The sequence below is a fragment of the Arachis hypogaea genome, chromosome 11 (assembly GCF_003086295.3).
Source record: "Arachis hypogaea cultivar Tifrunner chromosome 11, arahy.Tifrunner.gnm2.J5K5, whole genome shotgun sequence".
NCBI lineage: Eukaryota > Viridiplantae > Streptophyta > Magnoliopsida > Fabales > Fabaceae > Arachis > Arachis hypogaea.
This window is the reverse complement of record NC_092046.1, coordinates 75411651-75431329: the sequence shown is the minus strand read 5'-3', so window position 1 is coordinate 75431329 and position 19679 is coordinate 75411651. Positions and strand designations below refer to the sequence as shown.

At 38.1% G+C, this 19679-nt stretch overlaps 1 non-coding gene across 1 annotated transcript; it reads left to right on the top strand.

Moving 5' to 3' along the window:
- Window positions 1-17569: 17569 nt before the first annotated feature.
- LOC112726119 (small nucleolar RNA R71) lies at window positions 17570-17673 on the top strand. Its single transcript, XR_003165185.1, has one exon. It is a non-coding gene; the product is annotated as a small nucleolar RNA R71 (small nucleolar RNA).
- Window positions 17674-19679: the final 2006 nt, after the last annotated feature.

Sequence of the window (19679 nt, the reverse complement as noted above, 5' to 3'; positions counted from 1 at the left end):
ATAAAAATATGCATGAGGATATGTACGTAATATTTTTTTATTTAAGATGTTTACATAATATTGAGATGTGTTTTGTAACACCCTAATTACCCTAAACCTTACCTCGCGTCGTAAGGTAAAGGTTAATCAAAGGTTACGACAATTCCAAAGCTTATACATGTATATATATAGAAAGAAATAATGATTCTAGAAGCTCGATGAAGAAATAAGCTCAAAAACAGAGTTTCAAAGCGCAAAACATTCACACGAAGCTACACTAATCGAGGCACAAGATATATGTATAGATATCAAGTCATATATATAGGTATATCAAAGTATAGTAGTCATAAGAATCTAGCCGCTGCCCGCGGAGTTTAAGCCGGCTAGTTATAACAGACATAGAGAATTTAGAAAGAAAAACAGCTTTTACAAACTTCCTCTCGAGGTAAGCCTCTAGGCAAAATAAATACAAAAGTGAGAGATTTAATAAAAATAAATAAAAAAACTACAAAACTTAGCAAGGATCCTCTGCTCGGTCACCATCAAAGTAACTCACCGAGGTGGGTTGCGACCTGCATCTGAAAAATAACAACAGAGTATAGGATGAGAACCAAAGGTTCTCAGTATGGTAACAGTGCCCAGTGATGTAACATATAAGACTCTTGGACGTCAGAGGCAATCCTAGAGCTTCATATCCGTCACATGATTCAAGCTTAAAACATAAGTAAACTTAAAAGCATAATTTAAAACCATAAAGATAAGGGTAGTCTAACTTAGTGGATTTCTAATCTAACAATTCTCCGCTGTCCCACAGCCTTCGCCATCCTAACCGCCATGCGATCCCATCGCCACCCCCTTCCGAACCTCCTCAATCCCAGTAGAATACACAAATAATAACAATACAACTAAAGCACAAGTATAAGCATGTATAGCAAATAATTCAATAAGCTTTTAGGCATGTTAAACACTTAGGTAAACAATACAAGTCGGCAAAGCAAACAAACAGATAGAATATGCACATGATGAATCTCTGTCCTATTTGGCTGTGATATCATATTGTTGGTTCAACTGCTAACACGATACATCTCCATGGAGATGTCGCCTTTCGGTCTCATATTGGGAACCCCCGAGATATTGTGCCCGGATCACGGTCTAGGATGTCAGTGCCTGCACACTATAGTGATTCTGAAAAGATGCGAGCGGGATACTCTTGCCACGGACTCACATCATAACGTAAGTGGGACTAACCACCGCCTTTACGCCGCCGCCGCGACCTCGACAGGCGCATAGCATCTCAATAATCTCAACTTTAAAAGTGTTACATTAGTAGTTTTCAACAATCATTTAGTTTCAGTTCTCAGTAGTTCACCACTTTCACAATTCGTATCATCAATTATCAATACAATGCTTCGCCATCTTACTCAACCCAATTTGTCCCCAGTACTCCAGAAGCTAAGTCTCCGTTTTCTAAATTCATGTAAAAATTCACTTATTTAAGTCCTTAATTATCCTCCATCAATCCTTAGACCTAACCATAAAACATTACCCTTAAACTGCATCTTAGGGAAGTTTAGAAAGTTGAGAGAACCCTTTTTTAAAAACATAAAAAATCATTTTTAGTAAAACAGGAGTCTCGCGTACGCAAGTCCCTGCCTCGTGTACGCGGGATATTGAAAAAGGGGTGGTCGCGTACGCAACCACCTGCTCGTGTACGCGAGTGTCTCAACCCGAATGGGTTGCTCGCGTCGCATGTTAAAGTTCGCGTACGCAAGGGTTAAAAATCCACTTGCTCGCGTACGCAAGCAGCGCTCACATACGCGAGTTCCCCAACCCAAATGGGTTGGTCGCGTCGCGTGTCCCAGTCGCGTACGCAGCCAGTACAAAACTTAGAAAAATTTTAAATGTTGCAGAATTCAGTTTTTGGCACCAAACTTTGAACAGTCATAACTTTCTCTACAAAAATTCATTTTCTATAAACTTTATATCAATTTAAATCTCTCAAAACCATCTTTAATTTAAAACAAAGTTCATTCAATTTCAAGCTTTGAGGCTCGAGTTATGGTCTGTCAATGTACACCAAAAACAACAAGGTCCCCAACATTCCAAAATTCACAACCAAAATCAATTCAGAACAAACCAAACTCCAATTCACATCAATTTCTACCATTTATGTCACAATTCATCACTTTTACCAAATTTTGCACTCACATTATACACTTCTCAACCCCAATCATCAAATATATCGTTCTAGAATCATTTCTCAACCAACACAATCATACATCATCATTCTATAGTTATCATTCATAGTAATCAACCTTAATCATTCACAATATCAATATTCAACACTATTCATTAACCTCAACAATGTTGTTCATCCAAATCATCAAGTCATCAATTCATCATACATCATCAATTAACTAAGTTCAACAACCAATCCAATCTAACCTATCCTATGGGTCACTAGTCTAAGTGTCCTGAAATATTATATATTACATAGAAGAAAGCAAAATCATACCTTGGCCGATTCACAATATACCCAAAATCTCAAAATTAAGTCCAACTCAAGCCTCCAATCACCAACAATCAATCCAAAGCTCCAAATAAATGCCAATAATCACAACTTCAAGCTATATATACACATAATTTATAACCAATCAACTTAGAGTTCATCATAATCATAGTTTTACAAGGTAAATAGTTTTCTTACCTTTTTCAATGGTGTTTGGAGCACAAACCACCAATTGCCGAACCTTAGGTACCACCTAAACAATTAAAAACAGAAAATCTATTCAAAACCAAAATTCACAAATTCGAAATTCTTAGGGCTGCAAGAAGGGAAGAAAATCTCGAAATCTTACCTATAAGAGTTATATGAGAGTAACAAGCTCAGCGAGAGCTTCACGTAGCTGCTAACGGCACGCGAATCGGAGCACTGTAGCTCGGGTTATCTCCACCGGAAGTTGTATGTGAATAGTAACACTTCTCTCTTCTCCTCTCAACTCATGTAGCTGCTCAAAACCTTATGTGTGTGTGTTTGTGGCTAAAAGGATTCATTAATAAGTGTTATATATGTTGGGCTTTGGCTCAACTTGGGCCCGGTCCAACCCATTAGCATTTTTTGCCCGTTTGGCCCAACTTTGGGCCAAACCTTTAAAATTAGCGCTCGATTTTCAACTTTAATTTATTTCCTAAGGTTTTCTACTGTATTTATTATTTTCGCATAGTATCGAACAGATTTAAGTCGGTACTGCCGAAAAATTTATCGGTACGCGTTTTTACACAATTTTTCAAAGAAAATTACATTTTCCAACTCAAAAAAATCTACTGAGTCCAATTATCATGTTTATATTTTCTAATTAATATTCTAAATTTTTGAAACCTATTTTAGGACCATTAATTTAATTTAATTAGTGGCTAATTAATCACAGTTCTTACATTCTCCCCACCAAATAAGAAATTTTACCCTCAAAATTTGGTTTACCCATTGCCATTCTTAAATTTTTCCTCAACTTAAACCTACCTCTCACAATTCATCTTTTTCATTTCTCCATGTCAGCTTAAATCTCTATTTACATCCTTCTTTCTTATTTCTAACGCCATATTTTATTCGAATTCAAGCCTACGTTGTACTCATTATGCTCACTCTTAGCTTCTCTCATTTCAACTTCAATGCTACATCAGCTTTTCAACTCAATATGTTCCAAATTCGTCTCTCAAATAAATCATTTCCCATTTTAATCTAAATCCAAAGTCACCATGATCCATTATCGCAATCCTTATCTTTCAAACCCGACAATTACACTCACTTATCACCCAAATTCCAATTTATTCACCTACCTTCATCTCCACAACCTATCCCAATTCATTCTAATCTTACTGCCACAATCAAACTTAGGTTTTGGGTAATCATTATTTACACTAACCTACTAAATTCTTCCAATATTCAAGTCTAAAATATTTTCAGTCACCATTCTACAACTTCTATTCACAACTATACCAATTCTAATCTTAAACAATTTTTCACAGCTCCAAGTATAATATCCATCAATTTCCAACCATTCAACACTTCCAAAGCCTAACAACAGTTTTTATACCAACCACAATTTTAACACCATCCACTCAATCGTACTCATAATACACTCAATCATTCTAACACCTAAAATATTCTATTCTCCATTTTCTTTACTCATTTGACAAAATTCCAAGGTCCACAACACCACCATACCATTTATTCCGCATCTAATTATCCAATTCATTTACAATTTCACCAATGTATACAATTCAACCTCCCTTAGATATACTAATCAACTAATGAATTCCTACTTATCATAACTAAATCAAATGTTGAGCTCATCCAAAAATTCAAGCCTAAATTTATTCTCACTTATTTTTCTCCTTCTCTACTTACATCTGCACTTTATAATTCATAAAGTACCAAATGTTATATTAACCACCCTATAATATACACGTAAAAACCAAAGTCAAGCACAAAAATCCCTGGGTGATAGCTTAACTCGAAATCCCCTTAGTAATTACATCCATCTCCACGGAAGTAGTCTCCTCCTTGCTCCACATCCTCAACATAGCACAAATGCAGCAGACTCCAAATTGTAAATCAAAGAATCCACATCGTATGGCCTCAACCGTCATGATGCATAAGCCACTACATCCTAATATTGCATCGGAGCACAATCCAAGACTTCCAACGAAGCGTCATTGAAAAGGAAATTATGGTTGGTCTAGAATTTTCATCAATAGAAAACCAATAACATTGTCATAGTATAATCTTAGACCAACAAATAGTTCCCTCGATCAAATTTAGAATTTGGTCGTCACAAAGTCAACCCCAATATAAAGTAACCGAGAGTATTGGTCTCGGGTCGTCCTCAAGAGAATGGGCAAACATATGCATCAATATTGGTTAGAATTTTGGGGTTGGGAGTCATAAGCAAGAATTTAAATTACTAAACTTAACATGCAAAAAATCTTAAAGGGCAAGGAATTAAATCAAAGCAACCAAAGCCAAGGATAAGCACTTTCAATCTAGTAAGGGAACATATAAATCTACCTCTATGCTAGAACTAAGTAAAAAACTAAACTAACTATAACAAGAATCAAGCAATTTAGATTTTTGGGTTTCAAATATGAATAATAAAAGGAACTCTTGGCTAGGTATAGGAATTGGAGTCACCATCCTTGTATAATAACCATATCTTGACCATTATGAGGAACCAAGCTCATTAAGTCTACTTCTATGCTTGAAGTATGTCAAATGGCTTGATCAACATCAATCTATAAGTTCTAACCTAGCTACTAATTGACTTAGTAGTAGGCTAGTATCAATGGTTATCAAATTGACCACTAAAGGTTCTCAAATCACCAATTCAATTAGACCCAATGACTCAAGGTTACCCAATTCCCTTAGCCTAGGCCAAGAGTATAGAAAATTACTCCATAATCAAATGAAACATTTCATCAAACACATGGTATGCATTAATAAAAGACATATTCAAATTGCAAATTAATTAGAAATCACAAATACCCACTAATAATTATCAATAGAAAATAACTCAATTAACACTATCAATCATAGAAAACATCAATGCACTAATAGAAATCCAAGATCCACAAAGTTCATAAAATAAGAAGAAAAAGGGAAATAACAAGAAAACATGAATTTAACACAAGATCTAAACCAAAATCATAACTAGAGAACTCAAATTAAGTAATTGAAACTAAAATTAACAAAACCCAATTCAGAATTTCAACAAGGGAGGATAAAAAACAAACTAAATCTAGAGAGAAGTAAGAGTTTCTCTCTCTAGAAAACAAGAACCAAAAACTAGCTAAAATTATGTGCCATGTGTGTATTGATAAACCACTATTTTATGGTTTATATTGTGTTTATTTATGTGGTTTTATCATGATCTTTACCCACTTATTCATTAAATAAGCATGCATTTATAATTCCTTCCTAAAGTTATTGCATGATCGAAAACTTGCTTCCTAGAGACTTTTAATTATGTATTTTATTTCTCCTTTATTCCATTCGATGCCGTGATCTGTGTGTTAAGTGTTTCAGGCTTTATAGGGCATGAATGAGTTGGAGATTAGAGAGGAAGCTTGCAAAAATGGAAGGAACACAAGGAATTGAGGAGATGACCAGCGAGAAGTGACGCGGCCGCATGGATGACACGACCGCGCGAAAGAAAGGAAATCGCAGTGACGCGGCCGCATGGATGACGCGACCGCGTGGCAAAGCAGAAAGCCGAATGATGCAGCCGCATGGATGACGCGACCGCGTGACATGCGCGATCTGCATAATCTGCAGAATTGCTGGGGGCGATTTCGGGCCTTATTTTGACCCAGTTTTTGGCCAAAAAAAGTAGACTAGAGCCAGAGAACATACAGAAACCAACAACAACATTCATTCCGCATAGTTTTAGTTTTTTGAGATCTAGTTCTCCTCTCCTCTAGGTTTTTCTCTCTACACATTCATAGTTTTTAGGATTTGTTATGTTCATTATTTTGCATTGGGATATTGAGAAGAGTTATTGCCTCACCAAGACTTCGACATTCTAGTTCGTTCTCTTTACTTGTCTCTTACTCTTCCATGTTCCTTAATTTACTTAATTTTACTATCAGATTATTTTAGCATTTATTAATACAAGAATTACTTTTATTTTTAATTAATCTTTTGATCATTATTTATCATGTCTTTCTTTAATTCCCTTTCTTATGTTATGAATTCTTCATTTACAATGAGTGAGTAGTTCCCTAACTTGATGGGGAGTTGATTGAAAGAAACCCTTGAAGTTGGGATGCTCAAGAGAAAGATTGTAATTGGGTTTATTGTTGGATTGCTCTCTAGTCACTCACACCAATCCTCCCAAGAGCGGATTGGGACTTGTGGATAGAGATAGCATTCCAACTTGTCTAACTTTCCCTTTACTTAGTGAGGAACAACTAAACAGAATAATCCCCAATTATCAATTAGTCTTGAGAGTACTGCAACAAGAATAGGGCTTCCAACTAATCAACTCCCAGTCAAGGCTTTTATTTAAATTTATATAAATTCTCTAATTTAATTTTCTGCCATTCAACTCAAACCCTTTTTTTGAAAACATCTGATTAATAAAATAGCACACTTTTCTGCAACTCGTTGGGAGACGACCTGGGACTCATACTCCCAGTATTTTGATTTTAACTTCTGTGACACCCTTCTAAATTGATAAGTGGATTTCAGGTTGGTTGAGAACTATACTTGCAACGCATATTTTATAATCATTCTTAACTCGCCAATTTCTGCTCGCATCAATTTTTGGCGCCGTTGCCGGGGAGTTGCAATAGACTTCTAAAGTTATTAATTGAAATTTATTTATTTGCATTTTATTTTATTTTGCTACTATGAGCTGCTTGTTTCTTTCGTTAGATGACACGTTTGCTTCCTGATCCAAGCTTGCTAGTATTCGATCCTGAGATTGAAAGAACTATTTCACGAATAAGGCAAGCTCGGTGTCGGTTAGTCCTCTCTAAGGGCGGATCTAAAACGTCATTTGAGAAAGAAACCAGCCCCCGTTCTACTAATTTAGTTGTTTTACATGCAAGTAACATGGCAGCAGCCAGGAGAGTTACTATCCAGGAGGCTGGAGCCCCTGATTTTACAATGTAACCATTTCAAGCGCATCACCCAGCGGTAGCTACAGATTTTAAAATAAAGACCGCATTGCTCAATTTGATGCCCAAGTTTCATGGCTTACCTGCTCAAGAGCCATGTTCTACTGTCAAGCGTAAGGGTGCAGATGAAACTTCAATTTTGCTGAAAGCTTTCCCGTTTTCTCTTGAGGGGAAGGCAAGAGAGTGGTACTACACTCAACCACCAACAATTGTATCCAACTGGATACACTGAGAAGAAAATTCTTGGAAAAGTTCTTTCCAGCTGAAGTTACTGATAAACTGAGAAAAAATATTTCCATGATTGTTCAGGATGAATCCGAGACGCTTTATGAATATTGGGAGCGCTTCAATAATCTTCTGAAAGCTTGTCCCCACCATATGATTGACAAGATAGTGTTACTCGGTTATGTCACACAGGGAATGAGGCCCCAAGATAAGACCACATTGGAAAGTGCTAGCAATGGGTCTATGAAAAAGTACAAGACCACTGATGAGGCATGGCAATTTGATCAGCGACTTAGCTGAATCTACTAGGAATCACAGGCAGAAACAAGGCTGTGCAAAAGCCGTGGCAGAAGTATCCTCTAGCAGAGAGACTGCTGCTTTAACTCAGAGTATCTGTGAAATGACCAACTTGCTGAAGCAAATGCAATAAACAACAAGTTCAGCAAGCTCAACCTTCTCCAGCACAGCAAAACCAACAGTTAGTCCCACAGAGAGTTTACGGAATCTGCGCTGATTACAGCCATTATACTGATGAATGTCCGCAGCTCCAGCAGGAAGACAACACCGTGGCAGTCACACATAATTTCTATGACCGCCCCAACCAAAGGTACAATCAAGGTGGCAATTACAACCACGGATGGCAAGACAATTATAATCAGAATTGGAGGGACAACAACAACAACAGAGGAGGCAGAGATAATCAGGGAAATCAGAGGTGGAATAACAACAATAACAGGCAGCAGAATCAGAATCAGCCTTACAGAGCACCTCACCTAAGGCAATCCCAAGGACCACAGAATACCCAACAATAGACCTCTCAATTTACCCATCCTTCTTCATCTGCCAATGATGACTTACTACAATCTATTGATCGGAGACAATAGACCATGGAAAATAACATTAATGCCACTCTAAATGGTCTGAACGCTACTTTGCAAGCTCTTATCTCACAGATTGGTTCAATGAATAACTCCAATAATCAACCTTTGAGCTCCAGTGGTATTCCCTCTCAACCATTACCCAATCCCAAGGGTGGTATTAATGCCATCACCCTGAGGTCCGGAACCACACTACAGGAAAGGAATCAAGAGGAGCCAAACCCACCAGAACACGCCTCAGCTGAGGAGGTAGTGGAAATAGAAGATGTTGAAGAAGAAGAGGACATACAGGACGTGGCTGAAGAAGAAGAAGTGTAACCACAGGAAGAAGCACTAAAAGGCGCAAACACTGCAGAAAACGCCACTCCCATCCCATTTCCACAACTTGCAAGGAAGCCCAGGAAGCAGCTGGAACCTGATCCAAAAATGGTAGAGATATTCAAAAAGGTTAAGGTAACCGTTCCTCTATTTGATGTTATTCAACAGGTACCTAAGTATGCTAAATTTCTAAAAGATTTATGTATACATAAAGACAAAATTAATGAATTAGAAACTATTCCTTTAGGAAGTTCCATATCTGCTTTAATGGGAAGTTTACCTGAAAAATGTAGTGACCCAGGTCCTTGTATAGTTAATTGTACTATTGGTGGTGTGATAATTTCTGAATGCATGTGTGATTTAAGAGCATGTGTAAGTATAATGCCTTTTTATATATGATGTTTTGAGGCTCCCTCCCTTAAAAAGGTCGGAAGCTCATTTCGTGATAGCAAATAAAAGCATTATTACAGTGGTTAGAGTTGCTGAAGATGTACTAGTAGGCATTAAGGGACTCACGTTTCCCACTGATTTTTATATCCTGGAAATGCCCCAAAATGACTCAGACAAGCCATCATCAATCCTACTCAGAAGACCATTCCTGAAGACCTCAAAGTTTAAACTAGATGCTTTTTCAGGAACATACTCTTTTGAAATAGATGGCCGAGTAGTGATATTCAATCTGAATGGAGTTATGAAGCATCCTCCAGAGGATCACTCTATCCTCAAGTGTGACATTATAGATGAAACCATGGTTGAAGTTCACCAGGAGGAATTTGAAGAGAAGCACACAGGACAAGGTCCAAGTGTGGGGACATTCTCAGAGGACAATGATAGTGCCTTACCACTGTTATCAGCTCCAGACAACCCAGAGCCTGAACATGATCAGAAGTTAGAATTGAAACCCCTTCCTCCACACCTTAAATATTCTTACCTTGAAGATGGGTAGAAGTTTCCGGTTATCATTGCAAGGGAACTCACTTCTCAACAGGAAGAGCAGCTACTTGGTGTGCTGAGGAGGCACAAGAAGGCAATTGGTTGGAGTTTGGCAGACATAGTAGGCATCAACCCTCAAGTTTGTGAGCATAGAATATTTTTAGAAGAAGGAGCAAGACCTGTCCGTCAACCCCAGAGAAGATTGAACCCCACTATCCTAGAGGTTGTCAAAAAGGAAGTGACCAGACTACTAGAGGCAGATATCATCTATCCCATCTCAAACAGTGAATGGGTAAGCCCAGTACAAGTGGTGCCAAAGAAGTCTGGAGTCACTGCAGTGAAGAATGAGCATGGAGAGCTCCTGACAACAAGAGTTCAGAAAGCCTGGAGGGTCTGTATTGATTACAGACGCCTCAACCAAGCAACTCGTAAGGATCACTATCCTCTCCCATTCATTGATCAAATGCTGGATCGCCTGTCAGGTAAATCGCATTATTGCTTTTTAGATGGTTACACAGGTTATTTCCAGATTCATATAGCTCCTGAGGATCAGGAAAAGACCACTTTTACATGTCTTTTTGGGACTTATGCTTACAAGGGAATGCCCTTTGGCTTGTGTAATGCCCCAGCTACTTTCCAAAGGTGCATGATGAGTCTTTTCTCTGATCTTATTGAGGACTGTATGGAGGTTTTTATGGATGATTTTAGTGTTTATGGCGATTCCTTTAGCCTTTGCTTAGATGGATTATCTAGAGTATTAGATAGATGTGTCAGTACAAACCTGGTATTAAATTTTGAAAAATGCCACTTTATGGTTAAGCAAGGGATTGTACTAGGACATGTTGTATCTAATACTGGCATTTCTGTAGACTGATACACAAAATTGTGATCTCAGGCAACGGCGTCAAAAACTCTGTACGCACATCTTAATAAATTGTTTTTCATTCACAACTTCGATACAACTAACCAACAAGTGCACTGGGTCGTCCAAGTAATAAACCTTACGTGAGTAAGGGTCGATCCCACGGAGATTGTTAGTATGAAGCAAGCTATGGTCACCTTGTAGATCTCAATCAGGCGGATATTAAATAGTTATGGAGTTTTCAAAAATATATAATAAGATAAGGATAGAAATACTTATGTAAATCATTGGTGAGAATTTCAGATAAGCGCATAGAGATGCTTTCGTTCCTCTGAACCTCTGCTTTCCTGCTGTCTTCATCCAATCAATCCTACTCCTTTCCATGGCTGGCTTTATGTAAGGACATCACCATTGTCAATGGCTACTTTTGATCCTCTCTGGAAAATGGTCCGATGCACTGTCACTGCATGGCTAATCGTCTGGAGGCATCACCTTGTCAATGGCTGCATCCCATCCTCTTGTGAAAATGGTCCAAATGCTCTGTCATAGCACGGCTAATCATCTGAGGTTCTCGATCATACTGGAATAGGATTCACCCTCCTTTTGCGTCTATCACTACGCCCAGCACTCGCGAGTTTGAAGTTTATCACAGTCATTCAATCCCAGAGTCCTACTCGGAATACCACAGACAAGGTTTAGACTTTCCGAACTCTCATGAATGCTGCCATCAATCTAGCTTATACCACAAAGATTCTGATTAAGAGATCCAAGAGATACTCATTCAATCTAAGGTAGAACGGAAGTGGTTGTCAGGCACGCGTTCGTAGGGGAATGATGATGATTGTCACGTTCATCACATTCATGTTGAAGTGCGAATGAATGTCTTAGAAGCGGAATGAGTTGAATTGAATAGAAAAATAGTAGTACTTTGCATTAATCTTTGAGGAACAGCAGAGCTCCACACCTTAATCTATGGAGTGCAGAAACTCTACCGTTTGAAAATACATAAGTGAAAGGTTCAGGCATGGCCAAATGGCCAGCCCTTCTGATCTAAGAACCAGGCATCTCAAGATGTCAAATACAATAGTAAAAAGTCCTATTTATACTAAACTAGTTACTAGGGTTTACAGAAGTAAGTAATTGATGCATAAATCCACTTCCGGAGCCCACTTGGTGTGTGCTTGGGCTGAGCTTGAATGTTACACGTGCAGAGGCTCTTTCTGGAGTTGAACGCCAGGTTGTAACGTATTTCTGGCGTTCAACTCTAGTTTGAGACTTGTTTCTGGCGTTTAACTCCAGATAGCAGCGTAGAACTTGCGTTCAACGCCCTTTTACGTCATTTAAACTCGGTCAAAGTATGGACTATTATACATTTCTGGAAAGCCCTGGATGTCTACTTTCTAATGCAATTAGAAGCGCACCATTTTGAGTTCTGTAGCTCCAGAAAATCCACTTTGAGTGCAGGGAGGTCAGAATCCAATAGCATCAGTAGTCCTTCTTCAACCTCTGAATCTGATTTTTACTCAAGTCCCTCAATTTCAGCCAGAAAATACCTGAAATCACAGAAAAACACACAAACTCATAGTAAAGTCCAGAAATGTGAATTTAACATAAGAACTAATGAAAACATCCCTAAAAGTAACTAGATCCTACTAAAATCATACTAAAAACAATGCCAAAAAGCGTATAAATTATCCGCTCATCACAACACCAAACTTAAATTGTTGCTTGTCCCCAAGCAACTGAAAATCAAATAGGATAAAAAGAAGAGAATATACTATAAATTCCAAACTATCAATGAAACATAGCTCCAATTAAATGAGCGGGACTTGTAGCTTTTTGCCTCTTGAATAGTTTTGGCATCTCACTTTATCCATTGAAGTTCAGAATGATTGGCGTCTATAGGAACTCAGAGTTCAGATAGTGTTATTGATTCTCCTAGTTCAGTATGATGATTCTTGAACACAGCTATTTTATGAGTCTTGGCCATGGCCCTAAGCACTTTGTTTTCCAGTATTACCACCGCATACATAAATGCCACAGACACATAATTGGGTGAACCCTTTCAGATTGTGACTCAGCTTTGCTAAAGTCCCCAATTAGAGGTGTCCAGGGTTCTTAAGCACACTCTTTTTTTTGCTTTGGACCTTGACTTTAACCGCTCAATCTCAAGTTTTCACTTGACACCTTCACGCCACAAGCACATGGTTAGGGACAGCTTGGTTTAGCCGCTTAGGCCAGGATTTTATTCCTTTAGGCCCTCCTATCCATTGATGCTCAAAGCCTTGGGATCCTTTTTCTTTACCCTTGCCTTTTGGTTTTAAGGGTTATTGGCTTTTTGCTCTTGCCTCTTGGTTTTAAGAGCTTTTGGCTTTTTCTGCTTGCTTTTTCTTTTTCTATATTTTTTTTGCCTATATTTTTTTTCTTCTGTAAGCTTTGTTCTTTGCTGCTTTTTCTTGCTTCAAGAATCATTTTTATGATTTTTCAGATTATCAAATAACATGTCTCCTTGTCATCATTCTTTCAAGAGCCAACATATTTAACATTCTTAAACAACTACTTCAAAAGACATATGCACTGTTCAGGCATTCATTCAGAAAACAAGAAGCATTGTCACCACATCAATATAATTAAACTAAGTTCAAGGATAAATTCGAAACCCATGTACTTCTTGTTCTTTTGAATTAAAACATTTTTCATTTAAGAGAGGTGATGGATTCATAGGACATTCATAACTTTAAGACAATGTTACTAAATACTAATGATCATGTAATAAGACACAAACATGGATAAGCACTTAACATAGAGAAAACGAAAAACAGAGAATGTAAGAACAAGGAATGAGTCCACCTTAGTGATGGTGGCATTTCCTTCTTGAGGAACCAATGATGTCCTTGAGCTCTTCTATGTCTCTTCCTTGTCTTTGTTGCTCCTCCCTCATTACTTTTTGATCTTCTCTTATTTCATGAAGGATGATGGAGTGCTCTTGATGTTCCACCCTTAATTGTCCCATGTTGGAACTTAATTCTCCTAGGAAGGTGTTAATTTGCTCCCAATAGTTTTGTGGAGGAAAATGCATTTGAGGCATCTCCGGGATCTCATGGTAATGAGCTTCATGCGTCTCTTGAGATCCATGAATGGGCTCTCTTGCTTGTTCCATCCTTTTCTTAATGATGGGCTTCTCTTCCTCAATGGGAATGTCTCCTTCTATGAAAGCTCCAGCTGAGTAACATAGATGGCAAATAAGATGAGGGAAAGCTAGCCTTGCCATGGGGGAGGACTTTTCAGCTATTTTGTAGAGTTCAAGGGAGATGACTTCATGAACTTCTACTTCCTCTCCAATCATGATGCTATGAATCATGATGGCCCGATCCACAGTAACTTCAGATCGGTTGCTAGTGGGGATGATGGATCGTTGGATGAACTCCAACCATCCTCTAGCCACAGGCTTGAGGTCCAATCTTCTTAATTGAACCGGCTTGCCTTTGGAGTCAATCTTCCATTGAGCTCCTTCCACACATATGTCCATGAGGACTTGGTCCAACCTTTGATTAAAGTTAACCCTTCTAGTGTAGGGGCGTGCATCTCCTTGCATCATAGGCAAGTTAAACGCCAACCTCACATTTTCCGGACTAAAATCTAAGTATTTCCCCCGAACCATTGTAGTAAAATTCTTTGGATTCGGGTTCTTACTTTGATCATGGTTCCTTGTGATCCATGCATTGGCATAGAACTCTTGAACCATTAGGATGCCGACTTGTTGGATGGGGTTTGTTAGAACTTTCCAACCTCTTCTTTGGATTTCATGTCGGATCTCCGGATACTCATTCTTCTTGAGCTTGAAAGGGACCTCGGGGATCACCTTCTTCTTGGCCACAACATCATAGAAGTGGTCTTGATGAGCTTTGGAGATGAATCTTTCCATCTCCCATGACTCGGAGGTGGAAGCTTTTGTCTTCCCTTTCCCTTTTCTAGAGGATTCTCCGGTCTTAGGTGCCATCAATGGTAATGGAAAAACAAAAAGCTTATGCTTTTACCACACTAAACTTAGAATATTGCTCACCCTCGAGCAAGAGAAGAAAGAATAGATGAAGAAGAAGAAGAAAATATGGAGGAGAGGGGGGAGGGGTGTATTCGGCCAAGAAGAGAAGAAAGGGTTGTGTTGTGTGAAGATGAGGAAGAATGGAGGGCTATATATAGGGAAGGGAGGGGGGTAAGGTTCGGCCATAAGGGTGGGTTTTGGGTGGGAAATTGATTTTGAATTTTGAAGGTAGGTGGGGTTTATGAGGTAGGTTTATGGGGAAGAGTGGATGGATGTGAGTGGTGAAGTGGTGATAAGGAAGAGAGATTGAGGTGATTGGTGAAGAGTTTTGGGGAAGAGTGTTTATGGGATTCTGTGAAAGAGGGGTGAGAAGAAGTGAGTGGAGGTAGGTGGGGATCCTGTGGGGTCCACAGATCCTGAGGTGATCCTGTGGGGTCCACAGATCCTGAGGTGTTCAAAGATTTACAACATTACACCAAATTGGGCATGCAAAATGCCCTTGCACACAACTCTGGGCGTTCAGCGCCAGATTGGTGCTTATTCTGGGCGTTGAACGCCCATTTGTTGCCCATTTCTGGCGTTGAACGCCAGAACCATGCTTGTTCTGGGCGTTCAGCGCCAGCTCTTCTCCAGGGTGCAATTCTGGCGTTCAAACGCCCAGATGCTGCCCATTTTGGGCGTTCAGTGCCAGAACCATGCTCTGTTCTGGTGTTGAACACCATCCAGATGCTTCTTACTGGCGTTTAAACGCCAGTAAGGCCTTCCTCCAGGGTGTGATTTTTCTTCTGCTGTTTTTGATTCCGTTTTTAATTTTTATATTTATTTTGTGACTCCACATGATCATGAACCTAATAAAACATGAAAAACAATAAAAATAAAATTAGATAAATAAAAATTGGGTTGCCTCCCAACAAGCACTTCTTTAATGTCAATAGCTTGACAGTGGGCTCTCATGGAGCCTCACAGATATTCAGAGCATTGTTGAGACTCTCCAACACCAAACTTAGAGTTTGGTTGTGGCCTCCCAACACCAAACTTAAAGTTTGACTGTGGCCTCCCAACACCAAACTTAGAGTTTGACTGTGGGGGCTCTGGTTGACTCTGTTTTGAGAGAAGCTTTTATGCTTCCTCTCCATGTTTACAGAAGGGTAACCTTGAGTTGTAAACACAAGGGAGTCCTCATTCAATTGAAGGACTAATTCACCTCTGTCAACATCAATCACAGCTCTTGCTGTGGCTAGGAAGGGTCTTCCAAGGATGATGGAATCATCCTCATCCCTCCCAGTATCCAGGACTATGAAATCAGTAGGGATGTAAAGGCCTTCAACCTTTACTAACACGTCCTCTACTTGTCCATAAGCCTATTTTCTTGAATTGTCTGCCATCTCTAATGAGATTTTAGCAGCTTGCACCCCAAAGATTCCCAGTTTCTCTTTTACAGAGAGGGGCATGAGGTTTATCCCTGAACCAAGGTCACACAGAGCCTTATCAAAGATCATGTTGCCTATGGTGCAAGGTATTATGAACTTTCCAGGATCCTGTTTCTTCTGAGGCCATGTCAGTTGATCCAGATCACTCAGTTCATTAGTGAACAAGGGAGGTTCATCTTCCCAAGTCTCAATACCAAATAATTTGGCATTCAGCTTCATGATTGCACCAAGGTACTTGGTAACTTGCTCTTCAATAACATCCTCATTCTCTTCAGAAGAGGAATACTCATCAGAGCTCATGAATGGCATAAGGAGGTTTAATGGAATCTCTATGGTCTCTAGATGAGCCTCAGATTCCTTTGGTTCCTCAGAGGGAAACTCCTTATTGATCAATGGACGTTCCAGGAGGTCTTCCTCCTTGGGATTCACGTCCTCTCCTTCTCTTACAGGTTCGGCCATGGTGATTAATTCAATGGCCTTGCACTCTCCTTTTGGATTTTCTTCTGTATTGCTTGGGAGAGTACTAGGAGGGATTTCAGTGATCCTTTTACTCAGCTGGCCCACTTGTGCCTCTAAATTTTTAATTGAGGACCTTGTTTCATTCATGAAACTTACAGTGGCCTTGGACAGATCAGAGACTAAGTTTGCTAAATTAGAGGTATTTTGTTCAAAATTCTCTGTCTGTTGCTGAGTGGATGATGGAAAAGGCTTGCTATTGCTAAACCTGTTTCTTCCACCATTATTAAAGCCTTGTTGAGGCTTTTGTCGATCCTTCCATGAGAAATATGGATGATTTCTCCATGATGAGTTATAGGTGTTTCCATAAGGTTCACCTAAGTAATTTACCTCTGCTATTGCAGGGTTCTCAGGATCATAGGCCTCTTCTTCAGAAGGCGTCTCTTGAGTACTGTTGGATGCAGCTTGCATTCCATTCAGACTCTGAGAAATCATATTGACTTGCTGAGTCAATATTTTGTTCTGAGCCAATATGGCATTCAGAGTATCAAGTTCAAGAACTCCCTTCTTCTGAGGTGTCCCATTACTCACAGGATTCCTCTCAGAAGTGTACATGAACTGGTTATTAGCAACCATGTCAATGAGTTCTTGAGCTTCTGCAGGCGTTTTCTTTAAGTGAATGGATCCACCTGTAGAGGTATCCAATGACATTTTAGCTAATTCAGACAGACCATTATAGAATATATCCAGGATGGTCCATTCTGAAAGCATGTCAGAATGACACTTTTTGGTCAGTTCTTTGTATCTCTCCCAAGCTTCATAGAGGGATTCACCTTCTTTCTGTTTGAAGGTTTGAACATCCACTCTAAGCTTACTCAGCTTTTGAGGATGAAAGAACTTGTCTAAGAAAGCCTTAACCAGCTTATCCCAAGAGTTCAGGCTATCCTTAGGTTGAGAGTCCAACCATATTCTAGCTCTGTCTCTCACAGAAAAAGGGAAAGGCATGAGCCTGTAGACTTCAGGATCTACTCCATTAGTCTTAACAGTATCACATATCTGCAAGAATTCAGTTAAGAACTGAAAAGGATCTTCAGATGGAAGTCCATGAAACTTGCAGTTCTGCTGCATCAGAGAAACTAATTGAGGTTTCAGCTCAAAATTGTTTGCTCCAATGGCAGGAATGGAGATGCTTCTTCCATGTAAATTGGAATTAGGTGCAGTAAAGTCACCAAGCATCCTCCTTGCATTATTATTATTTTCGGCTGCCATCTCCTCTTCTTGTTCGAAAATTTCTGAAAGGTGCTTGCTGGATTGTTGTAATTTAGCTTCTCTTAGTTTCCACTTCAGAGTCCTTTCAGGTTCTGGATCTGCTTCAACAAGAATGTTCTTGTCCTTGCTCCTGCTCATATGAAAAAGAGGGAATAGAAAAATAATAATAATAGAGATCCTTTTTACCACAGTATAGAGGTCCCTGTGTGAGTAGAAGAAAAGAAGAAGAGAAAATTCGAACACAGATGGAAGAGGGGGTTCGAATTTTGGTGAGATGAAGTGTTAGTAGATGAATAACTAAATAGAAGGAGATGAGAGAGAAAGAGAATTTTCGAAAATTATTTTTGAAAAAGAGTTAGTAATTTTTGAAAATAGTTTTTGAAAAAGGTTAGTAATTTTCGAAAATTAAAATCAAAAATTAAGATAATTAGTTAATTAAAAAGAAATTTTAAAAAAAGAGGGAAAATATTTTCGAAAATTAGAGAGAGAGAGAGTTAGTTAGGTAGTTTTGAAAAAGATAAGAAACAAACAAAAAGTTAGTTAGTTAGTTGAAACAAATTTGAAAATCAATTTTGAAAAGATAAGAAGATAAGAAGTTAGATAAGATATTTTAAAAATCAAATTTTTGAAAAAGATATGATTTTGAAAAAGATAAGATAATAAGATATTTTTGAAAAGATATGATTGAAATTAGTTTTGAAAAAGATTTGATTTTTAAAATCACAATTAATGACTTGATTCACAAGAAATCACAAGATATGATTCTAGAACTTAAAGTTTGAATCTTTCTTAACAAGTAAGTAACAAACTTGAAATTTTTGAATCAAAACATTAATTGATGATGTTATTTTCGAAAATTAGGAGGTAAAGATAAGAAAAAGATTTTTGAAAAATATTTTTAAAATTTTCGAAAATAACTAAAAAATTGAAAAAGATTTGATTTTTGAAAAAGATTTTGAAAAAGATAAGATTTTTAAATTGAAAATTTGATTTGACTCATAAAAACAACTAGATTTTTAAAAATTTTTGAAAAAGTCAAATCTAATTTTCGAAATTTATGAGTGAAAAAGGGGAAGATATTTTTTTTATTTTTGAATTTTTAACGATGAGAGAGAAAAACATGAAAAATGATGCAATGCATGAAAGTTATGGATCAAAGTACGTGATGAATGCAAGAACACTATGAATATCAAGATGAACACCAAGAACACTTTGAATGTCATGATGAACATCAAGACTTATTTTTGAAAATTTTTATATGCAAAGAAAACATGCAAGACACCAAACTTAGAAATCTTTCATGTTTAGACACTATGATTTCAAAAATGCACATGAAAAACAAGAAAAGATGCAAAACAAGAAAACATCAAGATCAAACAAGAAGACTTACCAAGAACAACTTGAAGATCATGAAGAACACTATGAATGCATGAATTTTTCGAAAAATGCAAGATGAATATGCAATTGACACCAAACTTAAAATCTGACTCAAGACTCAAACAAGAAACACAAAATATTTTTTATTTTTATGATTTTATGATTTTTTTTTGTATTTTCTTTTAATTTTTTTCGAAAATCATTTTGAAAAAGAAAAATAAGGATTCCAAAAT